The sequence below is a fragment of the Gopherus evgoodei genome, chromosome 4 (genome assembly GCF_007399415.2).
Source record: "Gopherus evgoodei ecotype Sinaloan lineage chromosome 4, rGopEvg1_v1.p, whole genome shotgun sequence".
Taxonomy (NCBI): Eukaryota; Metazoa; Chordata; order Testudines; family Testudinidae; genus Gopherus; species Gopherus evgoodei.
Window position 1 is genome coordinate 37,959,538 of NC_044325.1, and position 13,576 is coordinate 37,973,113.

The window sequence follows — 13,576 nt, forward strand, 5'->3', positions numbered from 1 at the left end:
AGATGTGAAAGAGGGGGAGAGGTCACAAGGAGCTTTCAAACAGAAGAGCTAGCCAGCATGTGGTTGAGGCACAGAGAAACTGACCCATGCCAGTACAGGTGGTACCAGCCTCCTCAAAGGAGGCAAGGAAGAGGAGAAGGAAAAGAGGGGTACTATCATCCTAATCACCACTGGCCAGATGGGTTGATTGTGTACACACATCCTATCTCTTTACATACATGACGGTGGAGCTACTGCTGTTCCCCAGGAACCCCATGAGGAATTGCATGTGGGGCTCTGTTCCACTGCAATGTGGCCCATCTGCAAGCTCCCCAGTAAAGGGTTGTGCCTTTGAGCTACATTACGCCTTTGAGCCTAAACAGAGAGATAACCATCTTCAGTGTTTGAAATATGGACACTGAGAAGGAACAGGAATGATTCTGGGTGGTCAGATGAGGTGTAGGTAGGCATAACAGGATGTATATGAGCAAAAGAAAATTTAGGCTGAATATTAGGCACCATTTCCTAATAACAAGATTTTCTGGGCTCTGAAGTAGGCTTCCTAGGGAAATGACAGAAACCTTATCCCTTGAGTAATATCAAACTAGATTAAACAAAGTCCTGGAGAATGGTCAGTCCAGCACTAACTAGTGGGATGGACAAGAAGATTTGATGAATCTTTGCATCTCTAATTTTTTAATTTTCTCCATTGTGGAGGTGTGTATTTCACACAAACAGCCAATGATTTTTAAAGCTCAATATCCTCCTCTTTAAACTAAGCCATGGAATCCTTCTTCAGTTCTTTCTGATCCCAAGATCTTTTGCCTCTCATTTTTTCTCCTTTGAATTTGCAAACTAACTAGATCTTCTTACATTTACCCACACATTCATCCATATTCTCCAACAATGCTCTTTTCTTCTCTATAGCCCTAACAATTGTTTTCTGGCTCCCTCCATCACCTTAAACCAGCCAGAATCTGGATACTTTTGTAACAGATGCTTTAGAAATAGAGATAACTGGGTCTGTGGATGAGGGGAAAGCAGTAGATGTGTTATTCCTTGACTTTAGCAAAGCTTTTGATATGGTCTCCCACAGTATTCTTGCTGGCAAGTTAAAGAAGTATGGGCTGGATGAATGGACTATAAGGTGGATAGAAAGCTGGCTAGATCGTTGGGCTGAATGGATAGTGATCATTGGCTTCATGTCTAGTTGGTAACCGGTATCAAGCAGAGTGCCCCAAGGGTCAGTCCTGGGGCTGGTTTTGTTCAGTATCTTCATTAATGATCTGGAGGATGGCGTTGACTGCACTCTCAGCAAGTTTGCAGATGACACTAAACTAGGAGGAGTGGTAGATACGCTGGAAGGTAGGGATAAGATACAGAGAGACCTAGACAAATTAGAGGATTGGGCCAAAAGAAACCTGATGAGGTTCAACAAGAACAAGTGCAGAGTCCTGCACTTAGGATGGAAGAATCCCATTCACTGTTACAGACTAGAGACCGAATGGCTAGGAAGCAGTTCTGCAGAAAAGGACCTAGGGGTTACAGTGGATGAAAAGCTGGATATGAGTCAACAGTGTACCCTTGTTGCCAAGAAGGCTAACGGTATTTTGGGTTGTATAAGTAGGGGCATTGCCAGCAGATCGAGGGACATGATCATTCCCCTCTATTCAACATTGTTGAGGCCTCATCTGGAGTACGATGTCCAATTTTGGGCCCCACACTACAAGAAAGATGTGGAGAAATTGGAAAGAGTCCAGCGGAGGGCAACAAAAATGATTAGGGGGCTGGAGCACTTGACTTATGAGGAGATGCTGAGGGAACAGATTGTTTAGTCTGCAGAAGAGAAGAATGAGGGGGGATTTGATAGCTGCTTTCAACTACCTGAAAGGGGGTTCCAAAGAGGATGGATCTAGACTATTCTTTGTGATACCAGATGACAGAACAAGGAGTACTGGCCTCAAGTTGCAGTGGGGGAGGTTTAGGTTGGATATTAGGAAAAACTTTTTCACTAGGAGGGTGGTGAATGGACACTGGAATGGGTTACCGAAGGAGGTGGTGGAATCTCCTTCCTTAGAGGTTTTTAAGGTAAGGCTTGACAAAGCTCTGGCTGGGATGGTTTAGTTGGGAATTGGTCCTGCTTTGAGCAGGGGATTGGACTAGATGACTTTCTGAGGTCCCTTCCAAGCCCGATATTCTATGATTCTATGAAATGCAGAAAGATAGATAGCCCCTCTCCCTTTCAAAAGCCTCTAATAGTGTCTCTGCCTTCCTGCAATACCTCCAAGTTCCCTGTATTTTTGAGGCTTTTACATGTATCTGATTGGGTAGGGTAGTCACACCTCACACATGCTGGCATTTCCCAGATTAGAGAATACAGTCCATTCTGTCCCAGATTGCAAGCACAATCTCGGGCCTAGCACATACACTGGCAGGCACCACAATGGAATCATCAGAGGTAGAATGGTCTCCTAGGAAGGTCGTGGAGAGGGAATGGGGTCTTGAAAAGGGAAGAAGAGCTAAAAGGAGGTTAGCTAGAAGTAGCAAGAGATCCAGGGGCTTACTTATGGTCACAAGAAGGAAGGGGGTGTGGGTATGAAGGAAGGGCTGAAGAGGAAGGAAGAAGAGAAAGGAGGGAAGAGGAAGGAGTATGTAGGAAATTAATATAATAGGTTGTTTTAATGGGCCATATTTTGCACTAGTTATATCTTTCAAATGTGTTTGGCTAGTCTTACTTTAAGTGAGTTCAGTTAAACTCATTAACCGCATCAATCTTGAATCTGCCTCTGGGAGTGTTCCACATTTCAGCACCATGTGAACTTTTATGACCAAGTTATTTCCCCCCTAGAAATTCAGCAGGGTTTTATAATGGAAACAATGATAGACAGACTCTTAACTATTATAATGCTAGTTGTGGGCTGTTCAAATACAGAGACATTATGCATCTGAGGAAGTGGGTATTCACCCACGAAAGCTGATGCTCCAAAACGTCTGTTAGTCTATAAGGTGCCACAGGATTCTTTGCTGCTTTTACAGATCCAGACTAACACGGCTACCCTCTGATACAGAGACATTATTGGAGTCCCAGGAGGAACTGCAACTACTTTTCAATGTATCTGTTGGCCAGAGAAAAACCTGCCATCCTCACTTTATTAGGAAGTCCTGGAATGCTGCAGTTTCTGCTGCCCTCTAGCATCTAGACCTCTTTAATAATGCATATTTTAGGACCCTTACCTACACTAGGTATTCATATAGCATGGTCCTACTCAATATGAGTAAAGGGGATGAGGAGAAATAAACCCTTGATTAGGCACCAAAACTTGAACCAAAAGCAAGATAAGATCTTTCTACAGTCCAAAGCAGGTTGATTAAGTTTAATTTTATTATTTTTCACTCTTACTGTCTCAGTTTAGAGAAATAATTAGAAATAATTGTCAAAATCTAGAGTTAAAGGATCTTCCCACATTTGCTGCCCAGCCAGAGGCAGAAGGATCTTGGCATCTCAAGAGAAAACCTGTCCTTCTTAAAAAAAAAAAAAAATCAAAGCCAATCTGACAGATTGAAGAACTCAAGTAGTTTGACATGATACAGAACAACATCCAAGCTTTTGAGTGATTTTCCACTGTGATCCTGAACTTTTGAGCCTTCCAAACAGTAATGTTAATTTAGGTGAACTGTGTGCATTTTTTAGAGGTCTGTTATTAATAACATTTGTTAATAGACATACTGATGTTTCTAGCTCACAATAATTATACTCAGAGGCAGAGGCTGAGGCCTATGCAGTACTTTTCATCTTCAAAACCTTATACAAACACTAGCAAAAAAAATCTCCTTGCATCACTCTGGTATTAATCTCATTTTACCATTGGGGAAATGTGTCAAAGAGGTTAAATTATATGCTGTGGGTGACAGATGGAGTCAAAATCAGTATGGGCTGACGAAGTTTCTAGCTCCCATACATCTCTTTTACACCTACAGTATGAACTAAGCCATGTACCTGAAATCCCAGTACAGTTTAATAATGCTGTGATGTCTGACTTTTCACACAGCTGGTGGGTTTGTGTGTGAGTGTCTGTGTGTGTGTGTGTGTGTGTGTGTGTGTGTGTGTGTGTGTGTGTGTGTGTGTGTGTGTGGTGTCAGCAGGCTATCTTAAAAACAGGGAGGATGTGTGAATGACTCCCATATTACTGCTCATCTACTCTCCCACAAAGTAGCAATGCTGATGAGACTGGAGACAACCCCCATATCATCTGAGATGAAGTAAACTCTTTTTGCAACACTTCACACCTCTGTCCTCTTGAGCTGTGGGATTCCAGATTGGATCTACATTTCCCAACTACTAGTTCAGCATAGCCGACATTCTTCACCAGGCCAGATGTGTGAGTTTTGTTTGCCTTTAAAAAAAAAAAAAAAAAAAGCTATTTTTCTTTCTCCCCTCCTTGTTTCATATTATTATCATGACAAATGCAGTTGAACTGCCGTTAGAACTGAAGATTTATTCTTTCTTTTCAACAAAGCAAAGATTCAGGACTAGAGCTCTAATTGGAGGTCAAAGAGTTCCTAATAACACTTGAAGTTTGGAGTTCAAAAGTCAAATGACTTTGGACTGCCATCTGGGTCCCAGTAAAATAAGAATGAAAACTAAGATATCCCTCATGCTAGGGATTTATTTTTCCCCTACACCAGTCAGTCTTTGCAAAGCAATTCTACAACAATATTAATACTTTGCACCTTTCTTTTAAGCACTTCAAAGCTGGGTAGTTATCACAATCCCCACTTCACAGGAGAAACTCAGGCCAAGAGTTATTAAGTGATTTGTCACAGAGTAATTGAATTGGTAATAGAACCCAGGTCTCCTGATTTCAGTCTTCTCCTCAAAACTCTAAATACACTCCCATCCCATATTGTACAGTGTGGGCCAGATTCTCAGCCTTGCTTTAAGAAACTCAGGTGTTACATAGACACAGAAATTACCCACGTACCTATACCTGGAGATTATACCAATGTGAGGAAGTCCCAAGCTGTCACAAAATCTGTGTAGGTGGCTTCTGTGTCAATCCCACTGGAGCTCAGGGCAGGGGGGATGAAAGGACATTGGGGGGGACATGACGAGAGTCTTGCCTACTCTAGCTATTGCCAGCTGACAAATGGGGTATGAACTAGGGTGGACCAAGGCAGACAATCAACGGGCTGTAACCATCTCACCAACAAATCTACTTCTCCGCTTTGCCAAGCAGATCTCATCTGTGGGGGGTTGGGGGGAGAAAAAAATCCTGCCTCTTATTCTCAAGCAGCCAGATTTTGAACTCCCACTGATGTCAATGGGAGTTTGAGTAAAGCCATCATTAAAACTGAGCAAGGAGCTCAGCATTTGTCCAGGTGAGAAGAAAAATGGTTTATATGTAACAGACTGAGTCAGACAGTATGGCTATCAAAAAGAACCTTGTACATTTTATATGATGGACTGTTCTTCATCTGAGTTATATTTCAATCTTTTGATTAACTATTTAAAAAGTATAACATCAGAAAACATGCAGTATGCTTCACATTTTCTCTACTTAAATGCCATTCAATTCTATATAATACATCGATTGAAGTACAGGCAACAGGGAACGGTTCCCAGGGGCAAGTGGTTCTCTTTTATTTGTTGTTCTACAAAGTACTTTGCATGCTTTGGGCTCTACAATAATAAATAATAATAGTTAACCACAGGGAGAAGTAGAGGCAAATACCACAAATTCTTAAAAAAAAACACAGCACTAAATCTCTCAAGCTATCTTCCTCCCACAAAACTGTTCAAAACTAATGTCATAATAGCAAACCATTAAGAAACTTAAAATATTTAAAATAACTAAAAATGAATCAATGTTGAGCCTTCTGTTTTATGAAAAAGGTTTCTTCTGTCCCCCATGTTAATGGTACACAAGATAATGAGCTTGAACATTTATCTATATTTATAAGACCTGTTTGACATGTTATTATTATAGAGAATTTTGTAGCTGAATAGAATGTTACCTAGGGAAATTTACATATGTAAATTAGAGTACGATGGAGATGACATTGCTGGAGTTTTCTGCTTTCATTGATAATTATTCAATGTAACATTGTTGCCCAAGTACAAATTCACACAGTCTTCTATATGACTCTTATTTTAGCATACTACTTTAATAACTAGCCACTATAAGTCATAAGAGACCTTAGCTAGATCAAGTTGGCCAGCTCCCAAGGGCCATTAGGTCTTATAATTTTAATTCAAAATAGAGTTTATGCTCAACATATTTGAGGAGTAAATTAAGTGTCAATCTGGTGCTGGCTGGTTGAGGAGGATTATATGATTGTGATCATATAATGCAGAAAATGTTTCCAGAAATCTAGCATAGAAATTAAACTAATTGAAATTAGCTTGAATTTTATTTTTAATACCAGTTTGATTAGTTTATGAATCAGTTTCATAATGTTATCATAGAACTTCAGTCTTTATTAGTGATCACACATTTATACATAATGTAATCTTAGGGTTTTCACTGCCAGATGTAGTAGAGTGGCAGAGTTTCTTTACCTTTTTACCAATGTTTAAACTACAGTGCATCACACCACTACAGTGCAGAGTCATTCCTATGCAATGGGCTGATCTGAGGTGGATCACGGTGCGGGAGGATTTCTTTGGAGCTATGGAGTGGCAGTACAGCCTCAGGACTACAGTAATCCATATATGCTGCTCTCCCTGGCCTCCGCAAGAATGGCCAGTACATCAACACATTTACTCAATTCATTCCACCTGATCTATCCCTAAAACTGCCATCTACCTGGGGCACAGGGATGCCCACAGAGCCCAGTCCATGAGCAAGAGCCTGACATCTTGCCCAAATGCTACTGCATCCAAGGCCCACAATTAAAGGCATAGTGACCCTGGATAGAATAAATCTGTGTCTAGCGAAGTAAAAAATGAGCATTTCCAGTGGATTCAATGTACTGCAGTGTGCTGAGTGCAGTTGTGCTTAGAGTGAGTTTACGGTGAAGGTCTTCTCTGAAAACAATGATTTCACTCTAAGAGGGCATCATTGTATGCTACATTGAAATCATCACCCTACGAATTGCTGGAATTGCCAATTGCCAGAATACATTATTACTTCATGATGGTATCTATTGCTAAATGCCTTGTGATGGAAATCCTGTGGTTTCACAATGCTTTTGCTATAGCAATAGTACAATAATAATGTGCAAATGATGTTAAAACTGAGATAATTCCACCCCTCCCATTGCAGCAAAAATAAAATATGACATTGACAAAACTGGTGTTGGACAGTCCAGCACCCTGGAGGGAGCAGAGCAGGAGGAGAAGACTGCTTTACAGATACTGCGGCACTCAGAGGATCAATGGTCTCACATTGAAACCATTTGCGTCAATTACATTTCCAGATTTTAGCATTCCATGGAATTGACTTGTCAATGTGACAACTGGGAGAAAAAAGATGGGGAAGGACAGGAAATGGCAAAGTTGAGAGGAAATTAGATCAACTTTTCATGCCAGAGCAATAGTGCATAGTTGTCCTAGATCAGTTACAGACATTAGTTAGGGGCTGCTAACATTGTGGGCCAGATTTTCAAAAGTGATCAGCACCCACAACTGGGATCAGATTTTCTAATGAGCTCAGCACCCATCTGGCTACTGAAATAAAGTAGCCCAATTTCAAAAGTGCTTGTCATCCAGCTGCTTCTACTGATCTCAATGTTTTCATGGGGAGATGCTAGATAATGAGTTTAATCCTCAGTTATCGTAAGCAATGCCATCATATAACCCCATTCATAAACTTATCAAGCTCCATCTTTTAAAAAATTGCTACTGCACAATTTATGGGGTGTATATGTATATGTATGTGTATATACACACTCTCTCACACACAAATAAATAATTGGTTGTGTGAAATTACTTATTAACTACAATTAAAGCTGATCAGCTAGGGCTAAATTCCATTTATGTTGCAAATTATGGACCAGATTCTGACTTCCTTACCTATTTTTTGTAATACCAACTTGTTGAGCTATCCCAATGAAATCAAAGGGGCTGCTAACATAGTAAGAGATGGGACAACAAGTGAGGTATTACACAGTGTGAGTAGGGAAGTCAAAATCTGGTCTATAATGTGCAACAGGCAAGGAATTTAGCCTCCTTTTCTGCTAATCTAATATATATTGGGATCTCCTCAAATTTATTCTTTCTTTGAACATATTCAGGAAAATATTCTGCTTTTTTTTTATCTCTGTGGACTGATTCCCAACCTGTAGATATGATATTTGCTATTCTACTGGGATTGTTTGGTTGTCATTGGTCAGATAAGTCATGTGGTATTGTTTCTGTCCCTTAACTGAATGAGGATCAGAGCACTTCTGATGTTGATACTGATGTTTACAAACTTAAAATTTGATTTTTCCCAGGAAGTGCTCACACACATTTTTAAATTAAATTCACTTTTGTTATGTTCCCTCTCCTTTTCTATTTACTTTCCATAGCCTTTCATGAGTTTTACTTGCTTTTAATGATGAAGAAAATGAATTCCCATATGAATATTCATGGAAACCAAATTTTGCATTCAAACAACAAATAGTCACTTTGGAAGTGCTTGCACTATTATATAATTGGGGGGGCTGAAAAAATGCCATGTGGTTTATCTAATTCCTCAAGTTTAACCAGCAGAGATTGAATTTCAGACATTCACAATCAATCCATAGATTAATAATCCTGAAAATTCAGCACAAAAAATTCCAATAATAATAAAATTCATGAAATTGAAATCTGTTTGTACATATTCCATGATGAGAAAAGAATGTTATGTTCCCTGAATACATTACACATCACTTTATTTATTCAGTTCTGCAATAATTTTTGCCTGAGACCAGGAGCAGAAATGTCAGGAGAGATACTAAATTTGAGGTATTTCTGAAATGGAGGAGATCATCTTAACTTTTGTATAAGCTATCGCTGAATGGGACTCAGTTTAATATAAGATGATGATGTTTTCCTTTGTATTCTATTTGCATTGCATCTTTTCCAAAGGACTAGCAGTGGGCTCCTTCTGGCTCCAGTAGAGCAATGTCAGTCCAAATTAGGAACAACAGAAGGATCAGATTTAGATATTCCTTTCCCAATTGCCATCCTGTTGTTCTCCAGTTTACAGAGTCAAAACTGAGTCTGAGAAATGGTGAGAAAGTTTTAGTAACTTTGTATAAAGCAGTTAATGTAGCATACTGTATCAATGGAAGTGTACTGAATATTGCATGTTATCACCCACCAGGGACCATTGGTATTTACTCTTGTTGCAGAGGCAGAGAAAGTGCAATGGCTTTGGTTAGATTGCAGGAAAAGGAAATAATACAACACAGTGAAAAACTGCTAATCTGATGAAATAATTGTACAGGTAGATTGAATGGAAATGGTCATTTATTTTTTAATGAGCAGTAGTGTTCCCTAGTATGAGTCACAAGTGAAAGTGTTGAGTTCTTTTGTGAATATTTTTTTTGGTACAATCTCTGGACTTTATCCAGAGTCAGTGAAGATTGTGGGTTCCCAATCCCTGGCAGAAACAGATGCTGCATGACAAAGGAAGGAGAAAACAGAGAGTGAGTCCTTGCAAAGTATGCCACTGTGAGGGAGGGAGGATTTGTTTTCAGCAAACACAGAGTAGATTTTACTACAATGAAGGAACATGCTGGAGTGCTACAAATATAGAGACTCATAGCTGCATGAGTTTGGAGTTTAGTTATTTGGTCTCATTTGGCCTTTTGGATGGATTTTTCTTATCCTATATCCATACATAGGCTCAGTTTGTTCCACTAATTCACACCTATATCTTGTTTCAAAACTACCATAACTAATAATAGCTGCTGCCTCACCAGCAGGGTCATTCAGGGCTCAGCTCCTCCCACTAGTAGGGTAAGAGACTGCCATCTCTTAAAAATCTTTACTTAGGAAACTGATACATCTTGCCACTCTGCACACCCAAATTGGCTGTATTTACTGGCAAATATATTTGCAAATACTTGTTAGTGTTATATTTTTCTTAGATTCAGTCATAGAAACAGAAATGTAGGGCTGAAAGGCACCATGAGAACTCATCAAGTCCAGCCCCCTATGCTGAGGCAGGACCAAATAAACCTCGACCATCCCTGACAGATGTTTGTCCAACCTGTTCTTAAAAACCTCCAATGATGGGGATTCCTTAAATTCTCTTGGAAGTGTATTCTAGGGTTGAACTACCCTTATAGTTAGAAGGTTTTTTCCCCCCTAATATCTAACCTAAATCTCCCTTGCTGCAAATTAATTCCTTTACTTCTTGTCCTACCTTCAGTGGACATGGAGAACAATTTACCACCATCCTCTTTATAACAGCTCTTTGTTTTTCAATACTAAACATGCCCAGTTTTGTAAATCTTTTATAATTTTTGTTGGCCACCTGCGGACCCTCTCCAATTTGTTCCTATCTTTCCTAAAGTGTGGTGCCCAAAATGAAACACAGTACTCCAGCTGAGGCCTCCCCAGAGCCTAGTAGAAAAAAGACAATTAGCTCCCATGTCTTACATTCAACATTACAGTTAATACACCCCAGAATGATATTATCCTTTTTCTCAATTGCATCATATTTTGACTCATATTCAGTTTGTGATCCGGTATCACCCTCAGAATCTTTTCAACAGTACTACAACCAAGCCTGTTATTCCCCATTTTGTAGTTGTGCATTTCATTTTTCCTTACTTTGAAGTACTTTACACCTGCCTAATGAATTATTCCTATTTTATTTATAGTGTTGCTGTGCACTATTTAAGAACTGCAACCTTTCACTACAGAGGTTGCTGCAGTTCAGTGGCAGCTGAAGTAATATGTGCAGTATATATATTAGGCCCAATCCTGCTTGCTGTGCTCATACATATAGTCCCCATTGAATTCAATGGGATTTTTCTTGTGCATAAATTGAGCAGGATTTGACATATTTTGAAATCCTACCTCCACAGAAAGAAATAGCAAAGCTCCCATTGATTTTAATGAAGCCAAGATTTCACTCATTGTTTGTAATATATTTTGGGGATCCTTTGCAATGATACATTCTATAGATGTGTATGATATAAGATTTCTGTCACAGGCTGGCTGGACCAGTGTGATTGAAATAGGTCCAGGTCCCCTGTGTCACAGAGGGGGAAGCCCAGTTGAGCCTATTAAGAGGACAGAGCTACATGTGCGCCATAAAAGGTCAGAGGGAATTTCAGGGATGACAAAGCTAAAAGGAGAACTGCAGAGTGAAGCTGCAGGGAGATACAGTCTCTTGTAATGGTCCCTAAGGAAGGGAATTGGGGCTGAATAGAAAGTTTTGTGTTTCCTTTCAGAGAAAGCAGAAAAGGCAGGCTGGGTCTTGTGTCTTCTCTGGCTGCTCAGATAAGAGGAACAGACAGTACTTCAGGGAGTATGGGTTGGCCCAGGCTTAATGCGATGTGGAAAAATTGTTTTTGTGTTTGCTTTTTGGAACTTAATGTTCATAAAGAAACCAGACCCCAAGAAGGGCTATGACTGGATGAGCAAGACTGTGCAGCATTTTGTCTAAGGAGCCCTGTGGAAGGGGAAAACAGGGGCAGGGCACAGCAGAGTCACCCGTGGCCACAAGGGGGAGTTTGGATGGCATTCAGTGTATTACAATGGTATCAGAGCGAGTTTCCATTCATATGTCAGTTCCTTGGTGAAGGGACTATCTTTTTATAGTGTGTTTGAACAGAACCTAGCTAGTGTTCTGGTCCATGACAGGAGCTCCTAGCCACTACTGCCACATAAATAATAAATAATAATAGTAACATAAATGAATGGTTATTCAGCATTGGAGTTTATTTCCCACCCTGGCTATGCTGTATATTAGAACACTTAGATGGTTGCATGAATGATTGTGCTTTGGCAACAAAACCTATCAACTTCTATTTGTTTTAGAAACTTCTCTATGTCCCTTCATGTAAATATCTCCTCTAATTGTAGTCAATGTCACTTAGCACGTCTGATTTAATTTGTTGCCACCAAGGAGGTTTAATAGATGCCCTTAATCTTCCTTAGGTGACACCCTTTACAGGTGTTTCCAAAGCATAAAATCCCCATTCTGGAGCACCGTCATGAATGCTGATGGTGCTTCAGTCCACAGTGAAATTTTGAGGCTCCAAAGCCCTTTCAAGCCCCTCAGCTCTTCCCAAACTCACCTTTGAACAAGAAAGTGGGGAGAAGTATTGGGGCAAAAAAATCACACGTTGAATAGTTACAAGAAGAAAAGCAGGCCAGCATCTGCCATTGGGTAAATGGAAGACCAAGGAACTTACTAATGAGCCTTTAAACTCTCTTTGGAGATAAAGAAATGTCATAATAACAATGGATGAGCAGTTTAAGGATATTAAACATGGCTCCAAAAGCCTCAGCCTTGGAAGATAAAAGAGGCAGTTACTCAAGTTGCCTGAGATAATTTTTCTGCATGTAATAATAGCATTCCTCCTCCTGATGTCTCAGCCTTGAAACCTGGCACATGCTGATAAGGTTCACTACTGAGAATTTCCCAGGTTTAGGCCTTCTCCCACCTTCCCCCATCTACCCCCCCCCCTTTTTAGTTGCTTCAAAGAACTTCATGTTATCTGCTCCTTGACTGGGAGACAAACACATGGCAGCTCTGATATTTAAATTCCTCCCAATTCTTCTAATCACTTCACCCTGTCAGGGAAACAGAGAGAGAGAGGAAAAAAAACCCAACCCTCTGAAACTTGGGAACTGTGAGCCAAGGGTCAGCTCTAACTGGTTTCATCTGCAATCAGTTTATGCCTGCCAGATTGCTTATGGTGAGAAAAGAAAAAAGCTATAGTTTGAACTATGTACCAGTGGCTACTGTCCAGGTGTTCAAGCAACAGAGAGACAAGCAGATCAGTCCTCATCATTCTCTGTCATCTTAGTTTACCCTTAACCCCCCTTTTTCTTTTAATGATGCTAAGCCACAGAATCAGGCATGTGATGTTACAGTTATTCAAGACTGGTCCCCTCCATAGGATCCGGTGCTCATCTAGAGGCCTTAATAACCCGTTTTGATTAGCACATCAAGCATAAATTTGAAGTGTCTCCAGCAAGAAGGAAAAAAAAATACAAAACAAAGTTTTCTTCCTTATGTGGGATTAGATTTAAATGATAATCAACCTGCCAAAGTGATTTGAAATTGTAGCCAAAAGGGTGATGCCCTTCCTGGCTGACTGGTTTTCTATTGGGTGCCTGTCATAATTTATAAAGCATAATCCATAGAGCGATCAGAACAAAGGGAGGCCTGGCATGCCAATGTTGATAAGAGAACTAGGGGAGAACTCTGCTAAGTGCTAATATGTCATGGGGTCGTTCAACACTGGTGATTTTTGGATCCTCTCTCTCAAATACTTTTGTGATCCAATCTAGTCTGGTCAGATTAAATGAAAAGCGAGGAAGGGGGAGGTGGCGGTGCAGGAGAGAGTGGTGGGGTTTGGATTTTTTAAAAAGAATGTTACCTCTTCTGTGCAGCCACAAAGCAGCTGAAATTCCTTTCTGCAAAAATAAGAGAGTGTGAGT